The sequence below is a fragment of the Lissotriton vulgaris genome, chromosome 1_2 (assembly GCF_964263255.1).
Source record: "Lissotriton vulgaris chromosome 1_2, aLisVul1.2, whole genome shotgun sequence".
Taxonomy (NCBI): domain Eukaryota; kingdom Metazoa; phylum Chordata; class Amphibia; order Caudata; family Salamandridae; genus Lissotriton; species Lissotriton vulgaris.
Genome location: NC_141686.1, coordinates 76576962 through 76589211, shown reverse-complemented (window position 1 = coordinate 76589211; position 12250 = coordinate 76576962). Strand labels below are relative to the sequence as shown.

At 47.8% G+C, this 12250-nt stretch overlaps 1 protein-coding gene and 1 pseudogene across 3 annotated transcripts in view; both read left to right on the top strand.

Annotated features, from left to right (window-relative positions):
• Positions 1–12250, top strand: part of KDM5A (lysine demethylase 5A) — a 937903-nt gene that overhangs the window by 234060 nt on the left and 691593 nt on the right. The gene's annotated exons all lie outside the window — the stretch shown is intronic.
• Positions 391–11970, top strand: LOC147733940 (uncharacterized; annotated as a pseudogene).

Below are 12250 nucleotides of genomic sequence, written 5' to 3'. Positions count from 1 at the left end.
TTGTTTTTTTCCGCCATTGGGTTCGGATGTACTTTCTTAACTCAAGTTCGGAATCGATATAAAACACTTTTTCACAAGGCCAAAAGACCTTCGGGGCATCGGTATTGTCTTTCGTTCGGTGCCTCGTACTTGTTCCAGTTCTTCGAGCCGGACGTCGAAGGCCGCTTGCCTTTTCGACTCCTAATGCCCCATCAACTATCGACGATGGAACGGAGCCCGTTCAAACGATGCCCCGTTTGCAACTCTAAATACCCTCACATCGATGTGCACCCGGTGTGCAAAAAATGCCTATCCCCGGACCACGACGAGGCCAGCTGCATGGCTTGTTCTCGGTTCAGGTCGAAGAAAACACTTCGGCTTCGACGCGCCGCGAGACAGTCGTCGCAGAAAATGGCGCCCGACCCGGAAAACATCTTCGAGGCTGAAGACGACGAGGGCGTCGATGAAGAGGATCCTGGACAACAGTCGGATCCTGCGTCGGAGCAGAACTCTAACTATGATGAGGACAAAGAAGAAGACTACGTCCATGATGAAGACGTCGTCGAGGTAGGAGACGACGCACAGGCCATCGGAGCCGTCGATGACGACTCGAGCGATGAGCAAGGCCCAACTGCAGTCGCGGGCCCGATAATGACACTGTACTTCCAAAGGCTCAGGTCGAGCCATCGCCTGAAGTCCTTAGCCAAGATCTTAAGCCACATTCTATAGCCCCGCGTCAAGGCTCGGCTAAGAATATTTCTAAGGAGCCATCTGTCGATCAACCACAATCAGTGGTGAAATCGAAACCGAAACAGACAGATGCTAAATCGAAACCGAAACTGCTCAAGACAGTCCTCGGATCGACGAATTCGGATTCATCGGATCCAATCAAATTGAAGAGTGTCATCGACCCTTCGGGGTAACAAGAGGGTGTCGGCCCTAAGATCGGGGCGCTGAAGCCTGTAACTAAGGTCAAGCACGTCGCACTGATGCCGTAGTCGTCAAAAGATGGCGACACTAACAAGGGACTTAAGGCTCAGAAGACTCTCGATCCGAAGCTTCCCGCCTCCAAGCCACTGGTGGTCAAGGCCTTCCAGTCGAAGACCAAAATCGGCCCGAAAGAGCATGTCAAGCCGAAGCCGAAGAGCGTGCCTGCTGCGCACCAAGAGATCGAGTCGACGCAAGGCCACAAATCAACTAGTAATAAGACAAAGTCGGTCGGATCGAAGACGGCGCCACCCTCGAAGAAGGTCAGCCCGTCTCCAATGCTTACGCCACCAATAAAGTACGGACTGCCCCTGACCGCATGACCTAAGGCGTTCGAGCCACAACAAAGCACAGACACAGCCAAAAAGGTGTCGGTAGTCTCAAGTAATCAGACCATAGAAGAGGACATTGTGTTCCAAGCGCCTTCCTATGATAATCAGTCAAAGCTATTCATTGACTCGAATTCTGGCAGACTCACTATTTATAAAAGGAAGATCATTCCAGAAAATCCTATGGAGTCATACAAGATCCCACTCAAAAAGAAGAGGGACTCTGCCACCTCACCTGTTCTTTTTGAGCCTGTAGAGTCCTATGGACAGGAATACACCTATTCTCCCACACGTACCACTGAGGATGTGGGGGAAGGATACAATGAGGATGAATTTAATTATCCTATTGACACTGATCAAGAGGAGTCTCAACCCTGGACTGACCCTGTTGACTCTTGTGAGCCACACACCACGCCTGACACTCAGTCCTATACAGTCAAAACCTCGCCTACTGAAGATACGGCTGCGTTTAACGCATTGATTGAAAGGGCAGCCAATAATCATGATGTAGAAATGCACGCTGACCCAGTAGAGGAAGACTTTTTGTTTGACACTTTCTCAACTTCAGAAAGATCAGTAAAGACATTGCCTATGCTAAAGGGTGTCCTTAAACACGCTGGTGACATTTTCAAAGAGACCACAAGGGCAAGTGTTGTGAACCCAAGAATTGAACGGAAATACCGGCCTGCGCCTGTAGACCCTACGTATATCAAGGGCCAGCTCCCATTGGACTCCTTAGTAGTGGCTAATGCTCGTAAGAGAGCGAACTCTCAAACAAGTGGTGATGCTCCTCCTCCGGACAAAGAATCCAAAATCTTGGAAGCTTCTGGCAAACGAGTAGCGGCTCAAGCAGCGAATATTTGGAGAATCTCAAATACAGAGGCCCTATTAGCCAGATATGATAGGGCTCATTACGACACGTTAGAGCAGCTACTACAACACCTGCCTGATGCTTATAAGGAGAGAGCAGAAATGCTAATTCAGGAGGGGAAGCTGATTTCAAATGCATCCATTAAATGTGCGCTAGATGCAGCAGACACAGCAGCTAGGGCCATCAACACAAGTGTGATGCTCAGAAGGCATGCCTGGCTACGCATTTCTGGTTTCAAGCCAGAGATCCAAACAACTTTACTCAATCAGCCGGTTAACCCTGACTTTCTATTTGGTTCTGATGTAGACACGACCCTAGAGAAAATTAAGAAAGACACTGAGACAGCCAAATCCATGGGGGCTCTGCAGTCACAACAGTTCAGGGGCGGTTCCTTTCGTTGCTCCGGTAACAGGGGAGCCTCTAGAGGTCAAGCATCACAGCAAGCCCATTACAACAAAGGAGGCACGCAGACCACCTATAACAAACAAGCATTTGCAATGCAATAGGTCTCGCATTATTTAAGTTTGAGCTATTAGCATTGTAAATGGCAATTGTTTTTTGCTTTATGCTATAGTTTTTTTTTTACATAAAAAGCTTCATATAAAATATGTTTTATTAAAGTTATTTATGCAGTATCTAAATTTTGTTTGCATAAAACAGTATAATAATATCTTAGTAAAAAAGTCAAATATTTTAATGGAAATTCACCAAATGTTCATTTATGTGTTGGTTTTGAAAATAGCTAAATTAATAGCTTTGTCATTTACAATGCCAATAGTTATAACTTTCGCAAATGTGACACCTATAGCATTTGTAATGCAACATTTGTATTTACGTGACTTAGATGTATTGATATTACAAATAACAATGGCTTTTAATTTTTTTTAATACTTAATAAAAGTGATTGTAATTTATAATGGCAATAGCTTAAACTTTTGTAAATAACTTTTGTGAAGATTATGTTCAGTGTATTTTATTGTAACAAAATCCAAGAACAGAAGTGAAATATTAACATCTTTTTGTGACATTTGTAATAAAGCTTGAAACATTGAGAGAACATATTTGTGCTGTGGTGGTGCTGAGTGATGCTGTGGTGGTGCTGAATGGGGCTGTGGTGATGCTGAGTGATGCAGTGGTGGTGCTGAGTGGTGCTATGGTGGTGCTGAGTGATGCTGAGTGATGCTGTGGTGGTGCTGAGTGGTGCTGTGGTGGTTCTGAGTGATGCTGTGGTGGTTCTGACTGATAATTTGGTGGTGCTGAGTGACTGTACTCACTGTCACTCTGCACTCACTGTCACTCTGCACTCACTGTCACTCTGCACGCACTCTGCACTCACTGTCACTCTGCACTCACTGTCACTCTGCACTCACTGTCACTCTGCACTCACTGTCACTCTGCATGCACTCTGCACTCACTGTCACTCTGCACTCACTCTGCACTCACTGCCACTCTGCACTCACTGCCACTCTGCACTCACTGCCACTCTGCACTCACTCTGCACTCACTGTCACTCTGCACTCACTGTCACTCTGCACTCACTGTCACTCTGCACGCACTCTGCACTCACTGTCACTCTGCACTCACTGTCACTCTGCACTCACTCTGCACTCACTCTGCACTCACTGTCACTCTGCACTCACTGTCACTCTGCACTCACTGTCATTCTGCACTCACTGTCACTCTGCACGCACTCTGCACTCACTGTCACTCTGCACTCACTGTCACTCTGCACTCACTGTCACTCTGCACTCACTCACTCTGCACTCACTGTCACTCTGCACTCACTGTCACTCCGCACTCACTGTCACTTCGCACTCACTGTCACTTCGCACTCACTGTCACTCTGCACTCACTGTCACTCCGCACTCACTGTCACTCCGCACTCACTGTCACTCCGCACTCACTGTCACTCTGCACTCACTGTCACTCCGCACTCACTGTCACTCCGCACTCACTGTCACTCTGCACTCACTGTCACTCTGCACGCACTGTCACTCTGCACACACTCCGCACTCACTGTCACTCCGCACTCACTGTCACTCTGCACTCACTGTCACTCTGCACTCACTCTGCACTCACTGTCACTCTGCACGCACTCTGCACTCACTGTCACTCTGCACTCACTGTCACTCTGCACTCACTGTCACTCTGCACTCACTGTCACTCTGCACTCACTGTCACTCCGCACTCACTGTCACTCCGCACTCACTGTCACTCTGCACTCACTCTGCACTTACTGTCACTCTGCACGCACTCTGCACTCACTGTCACTCTGCACGCACTCTGTACGCACTGTCACTCTGCACGCACTGTCATTCTGCACGCACTCTGCACTCACTGTCACTCCGCACTCACTGTCACTCTGCACTCACTGTCACTCTGCACTCACTGTCACTCTGCACGCACTCTGCACTCACTGTCACTCCGCACTCACTGTCACTCCGCACTCACTGTCACTCTGCACTCACTGTCACTCTGCACTCACTCTGCACTCACTGTCACTCTGCATGCACTCTGCACTCACTGTCACTCTGCACTCACTGTCACTCTGCACTCACTGTCACTCCGCACTCACTGTCACTCTGCACGCACTCTGCACTTACTGTCACTCTGCACGCACTCTGCACTCACTGTCACTCTGCACGCACTCTGTACGCACTGTCACTCTGCACGCACTGTCATTCTGCACGCACTCTGCACTCACTGTCACTCCGCACTCACTGTCACTCTGCACTCACTGTCACTCTGCACTCACTCTGCACTCACTGTCACTCTGCACGCACTCTGCACTCACTGTCACTCTGCACTCACTGTCACTCCGCACTCACTGTCACTCCGCACTCACTGTCACTCTGCACGCACTCTGCACTTACTGTCACTCTGCACGCACTCTGCACGCACTGTCATTCTGCACGCACTCGTCACTCTGCACTCACTGTCACTGCACTCACTCTGCACTCACTGTCACTCTGCACTCACTCTGACTCTGCACGCACTCTGCACTCACTGTTTCTGCACGCACTCTGCACTCACTGTCACTCTGCACTCACTGTCACTCTGCACTCACTCTGCACTCACTGTCAATCTGCACTCACTGCCACTCTGCACTCACTGCCACTCTGCACTCACTGCCACTCTGCACTCACTGCCTCTCTGCACTCACTCTGCACTCACTGTCACTCTGCACTCACTGTCACTCTGCACTCACTGTTTACAAAAGCATTAAAAGTCGATTTAGTTAGTTGTGTGCCTTGTGCAAGAAAGCTTAACTGTGCACTCACCCAGTATGCTTTCAAACGCTCATCAACATCAAGGTTGTCACTGTATGTGACCTTTTTCCAACAAAATACCAAGCCTCATAGGTTAAAAACACATTTATCCCACATCAACTACGTGCAAAGGAAAAGTAATGTATGTTGTACGTCTCTTAACAGCAGCTAAGTGGCCCCATTTCAAGTATGACGCCTTAAGCAAGTGCAGGCTGTTGTTAAGTCAATAATAAGTAGCATTCGGGGATTTGTCTTAACTTTGGACGTTTGTAAAACTCCTGAAAAGTGCTGGTGGTTAAACGACTAGGAGTGAAACTCTGCCTGTGATAAATAGGCAGGATGTTGTCTTTGTCTGACATTTATGTGGGAAAATCTGGTGTTGTATGGAAGCTTGCACTGAAAGAGCTTTGGCTATGTTTTGTAGCGGATAAAGCAGTCACAAATCAAAGACCATGTGCTTAGCGTGTATGTAAAACTCTGAGAAAATGACAGGTGTAAAAAAAGAACAAACGGAAAAGCGTTTTCAATCTGTTATATTAACTCATAAGTGATGGTCAAAGTGTTCCGGTAATAATATTGTTGTTGTTCCAAATTGAGAAGTGGGCCATGAATGACGAGGTATTTTACTACAATCATTCTTATCTAATAAATATTTTAGCGCCTCGCCAGGCATAATTAGCACTATATGTAGTAAATACTCACAGCCCGGTCGGGGTTCTCGAAGCGGTGCGGTGGTCGGTCTCGAACTTTGTGAGACTCAGACTGCTGCTGTTCTTAATCAGCTGGATTGTCTGATCGCTGCCTGTAAATCGCTCTTCACTGCAGCGAATCCACTAAAGAGAGGCCATGGCGGGGGTGCTCGTAACTAGTATATTTTTCTGTACAGCGCGGGGACTGGCTGAAAAAGATTCCCAGGGCCGTCATTAGCGCTTTCGCGCGCTACCAGATTGACGGCCCTGGGATCCACATACACTGTAGGCCGAGCCCTGCACCACCACTAAGGTAGGTGGTGCAGTATTTGCAAGCATGTGCGCTTGCACTTTCCAACACGTGTGCAGTGCCAGCTGCTCAGTTATAGCCGGACGTCGGGGGTGACGGGTGACCGGCTTGTACATCACTGTCCCTTTCAGTCCCGACTGACTCCCTACCAAAATCCTGCGCAGCCGCCGCCCGCAACTTAGTGCCGCCTGGGGCGGACCGCCCCCCTCGCCCCCCCCTAGCTACGCCAGTGGCTGGAGGGGACGCGCGCATTTTTTATGCAGCGTTTTGCGCCGGCCTGCGACCAGGAAGTCAGGCAGGCCGGGCGGGACAACCGGAAGTAGGAGGGCGGGAGCCTACCCCGCCTCCCACGGAAGAGCCGCGATTGTTTGGCGCACCGGAGCAGGCAGGAGCCTACCCTGCGCCCTGGTGCCGAAGAAGGGAAGAAGAGTCTTGCTGCCGGTGGGAGCCGCTGCACTGAGGATGCCGGTGAGTGGGGCTTCGCCTTGTTGGGGGGGGGGGGCATCTGTGTGCGCGCGCGGCGGCGGACTGTGTATGTGTGTGAGGGTGCATGTGTGTGTGTATGTGTATGTGTCCTGGAGTCTGTGTGTATGCGTGTGTGTGACGGGGGGGGGGGGGTTGCCTGTCTGGGTGCCTGCGTGTCTGTGTAAGTGTAAATGCGTGTGCGTGTGTGTGGAGCCGAGAGGAGAGGGGCTGGTGTGTGTGGAGGGGTCTCTGTGTATGCGTGTAGGTGACGGGGGTGTGCGTGTGTATGTGCGGATGCGTGAGTGCTGTGTATGCGTGTGGCTGTGATGTGCGCATGCGTGAATGTTGACGCGCGTGCACGCAGCTCAATCCAGCCAGGATAAGCTCGTCACAGTTTCTTGTCCCTCATTCCCCCGTGTCAGGCAGCTTTAAGTCTCCAGCCTGGACGCATCCTTCGGATGCGATGTCCAGGCGAGACCTAAAACAATAGGGGTGGATACCGTGGGAACAGCACCAAAGGCAGAGGACGAGGAATTAATAATGCCAGATCCTCCGCCACCAATAAACAGTGACGTCTTGTCACTGCCCCCAGACCATATAACACCGGTCGGGGGAAGACTTCAGCAGTTCCTGCCAGTCTGGGAAGGCATTACCACAGACAGGTGGGTGAGACAACTTATCCAATACGGCTATTGTCTAGAACTAACCTCCACTCCACCCAACATACCCCCAAGGCACCGCCCTATGTCGACAGAGCACATGCACTTATTGCAGCAAGAAGTCATCTGCATGCTGCAAAAAGGGGCCGTAGAACTTGTCCCTTTAGAACAACAGGGTACGGGGGTGTACTCACTGTACTTCTTAATCCCAAAGAAGGACAGGTCTCTCAGGCCCATACTGAACCTCAGACCCCTGAACCAATACATCTTGTCAGAACATTTTCACATGCTCACTTTGCAGCAAGTTCTACCATTGCTCAGTCAGGGAGATTTCCTAGCAACCCTAGACCTGAAGGACGCATATTTCCACATTCCAATTCACCCAGGACACAGGAAATATCTCAGGTTCACCATAAACAACCAGCATTACCAGTTCAAAGTCCTGCCTTTCGGGGTCACTACAGCCCCCAGAGTGTTTACCAAATGCTTGGCGACAGTAGCTGCGCACCTTCGGAGACCACACATCCATGACTATCCTTATCTGGACGACTGGCTTATCCAAGCAAAGTCAGCCCAGTAATGTGCCAGCCACATGTCCCGCACGATTCACCTCCTACATAGTCTAGGATTTTCACTGAATTACCCAAAATCTCATCTTCAACCCGCACATGTACAACAGTACCTAGGAGGGACAATAAACACTCTGGCAGCAACAGCACAGCCAAACTCAGCGAGAATCAACAGCATGCAATTGCTGATTCAGAAATTCAGACCCCAACACTCACTCCCAGCGCAAGTATTTATGCAGCTCATAGGCATGATGGCCTCCTGCATCTTCATAGTCCCTCACGCGAGGCTACACATGCGTCCGCTTCAGGAGTAAGGACATCTAAAATACCTAGTGTTGGTGACCGGTCGTGCATACAACTCTCTGCATTGGTGGAACACACAAAACCTTTGCAGGGGACGACCGTTCCAAGAGCCTGTACCACAGATAGTGCTGACGACGGACGCATCGCTCCAGGGCAGGGGAGCGCATGTCCTCCATTATACAGTGCAGGGACTATGGACGACGCAGCAGCAGAAGATTCACATCAACCTGCTGGAACTGATGGCAATCTTCATGGCGATGAAGGCGTTCAAATTGCATTTGTGCAACAAGGTCGTGCTGATCCGGACGGACAACATGACTGCCATGTATTACATCCAGAAGCAGGGAGGGACACACTCTCCACAATTGTCACACCTAGCCCAGAGCATGTGGAAGTCGGCCATTCAAAGAAACATGTTCCTCATGGCGGAACACCTCCCAGGCAAAGACAACCAGATGGTGGACCTGCTCAGTAGGCACAGCCATCAGATGCACGAGTGGGAGATACATCCCTCGGTGCTACAACCGTATTTCCAGCAGTGGGGTCATCCAGAGAAAACGCGAAATGCCAAACCTTCGCCGCCAGGTTCCCACACCCGCAGTCTCAGGGCAATGCGATATGGATGAACTGGTCAGGCAGATTTGCGTACTTTTCCCCCAGCACCGCTAATACCGCTGGTGGCGCGCAAACTACGGCAGCACTCAATGACACTCATCCTAGTTGCTCCAACATGGGCAAGGCAGGCTTGGTACACCACGTTCCTAGAACTTTCAGTGGTGCCTCACGAACGACTGCGACGCAGGCCCAGTCTCCTCACTCAGAGCCGTGGAGACATTCAGCACCCAGATCCGCAACAGTTGAGCCTTGCAATATGGCTCCTGAGGTCATAGTTTGGCTACCTGAACCTGCCCCCTGACTGTATGAACATTATCAAGGAGGCAAGAAGACCTACAACCAGGGCATGCTATGCGGCAAAATGGAAGCGATTTGTCATTTATTGTTCCAATAATGACATAAATCCGCTAGATGCATCAACGCAAAACATTATGTTATTTGTTGCATCTACACAGATGCAATCTGGCATATAGTTCAATCGGGATACATTTAGCTGCAATGGCAGCTTATCTTCAAAACAGACAGCACCTTTCCCTTTTCAGAGTGCCAGCCATTAAAGCTTTTATGGAGTGACTCAAAAGAGTTTCTGACATGGAAAGCGGCCTTTCTAGTAGCGATCACATCGCTAAGAAGAGTTAGTGAGCTTCAAGCCCTAACTATTCAGGAGCCTTTCATACAGATTCATGCTAATAGGGTAGTGCTACGTACCAACCCTAAATGTATGCCTAAGGTGGTGTCACAGTTCCACCTTAACCAAACAATAGAACTGCCAGTATTCTTCCCAAATCCTGATTCAGTGGCAGACCGAGCAGTGCACACACTAGATGTTTGAGCTCTCCTGTACTACATAGACAGGACAAAAGATTTCAGGAAAACTAAACAACTGTTGCCTTCTCTCCACAGCACAAAGGCTACCCCATTTCCAAATCAGGTATAGCCAGATGGATTGTTAAGTGCATACAGATCTGTTATCAAAAGGCAAAACACACATTAACAGTTCCCACAAGAGCGCATTCCGCACGCAAGTTAGGGGCATCCATGGCTTTCCTAGGTAACATTCCTCTAGAGGATATATGTAGAGCAGCCACATGAACCACCATACATACCTTTACCAAACACTACTGTGTGGATGTACACTCCAAACAGCAAGCTGCTGTAGTACAGGCTATTCTCAAAACTCTTTTCAGACTGCTGATGCTGGCACGGGCAACCACCGCTAAGGAGGAAACTGCTATTTATTCTACGCACAGATATGAATTCAGCAGCCCACAAGCCTCGAACGGAATATGCTACTTACCAGTATGCATCTGTTCTTAGCATGTAGGGCTGCTGACATTCATATCGCCCGCCCTCCTCCCCGGTGCCTGTCACAGCTGTAGCACTCAGAATTATTCTCCAGCATGGTCATCACTTACTGTATCATACTCCATCTCGGCCACAATGGCGAAAAACAATCTGAGGATGGAGAGGATGCCCATGCACACTGTAGTCCAGGGGAGGGGTCACCTATCTTGTGATACTTCGAAGACTCTTTCAGGACAACAATGTGCAATCATCCGGACCCAACACTAGGCGGCGATCTATGCACAAGATATGAATGTCAGCAGCCCTACATGCCAAGAACAGATGCATACTGGTAAGTAGCATATTCCTTACCTCCTAAGTGAATTTCCTCGCATAGGATAACATTGGTGATTCTGTGTGAAAAAGTTGGTGATTCTATGTGAAAAAGTTTCTAAGTGTCAACTTTTAAAATACAATAATATTCCTTAGAAATCCCTACTGTAACCAACACGCTTTTACTTAACTGTTTACAGGAGATGTCCCAGGACTGAATCTAGGATCCAGTCCTGTGGTTAGAAAAGTAATCCATAAAGTAACTAATTGCATTTATCTGAAATTCCCATTGAACTCAATGTTGCATTGTGTTTGAAATTGTGTTGCCTATTGCAACAACTGTAACTATTGTATTCAAAAAGTCTATTGCCTATTTGAAAAGTATTTAACTAAATTAACTCATTCTGAGAAAGTATATACCTTGTTGGTTCCAAAATAAAACAACTATATATTTTGATACAAAACAATTGGCCTAGAGTTCAGTTCTTGAGTGTGTGAGACCTTTTGCTGACTCAGTGTATATAACAAATGCTTTTTACACTGTCCCCTGATACTGCCTAACTGCTCGACCAAGCTACCACTTTAGAGAGTAAGGTTATATCTAACTTTAGCCTCTGCCAAACCTCTGGGGAGTGTGGACTCTGTACTCACTGTCCCTTACTTTGTTACAGTATGTATAGAGCCCCTTTCTTACACCAGGCGAAAGGTGCGGGCTAACCATGTCAAAAGAGGCACTTTCTCACACATGTACCCATCATTACAATGTAAATTCATCCCTGACTTTTCTCCTAACAACTGAATTAGCAGTGTCCTTCATAAAGTGACGGATACAAATGAATGTCTACACACTCTTGATTCTAGAAGTACATTTGGAAATTCCACTATCAGAACGACCACCATTAAAGGCCTTTGCCAACTATTTGTGACTTCTGGCTACTTAGCTTGGTGGGAAAGCGGTATCTCAGCCAAAGTTACTTTCTTATATTCTGCTGGCTGATATGGCAAAACTGATAGCATACTGATTGCACACTCTAGAAGAGATGGGTTAAGATGTCCCACCATGCACTATTTATAAAATATTATTGTCTGGTTGCCTCAGACATTTGCCTGATGCACTGGCAAAAGAAACATTGCCAAAGAATGTAATTTGAAATGTGTCCAACTCATTAAAAGAAAGTCCTACTTGGGACTAAATACTAAATTCAGTCTTTCACAAGTTCATGCTACAGAAGGTATTGTTTCATACCATTAATAACTGTTTTGCTTTATTATGTTTTTTATACAGTTTTTACTGTTCTCATTAGATGACTCAATAATTGGGAATTAGAATTCAGTAATATGGCCTTTTGGATAGACTACATGAAAAAAGTCTGATTTTAGATATATCCTTGAGTTTGCTTGCTTCCTGTTGGTGTTTTTTTTAATTTTAAATGTAAACTACTGGGCCAGGTGCAAAATGGCAGGAATGTCTATTCATTGTAACTAAATAATTTACAGCTGCAATGCTAGTTGTAAACGAACATGACATTTAGTTTAAGTAATTTGTAGTGGATAAGAATTTTGAGCTGACTATCGGAATTGAAAGGGT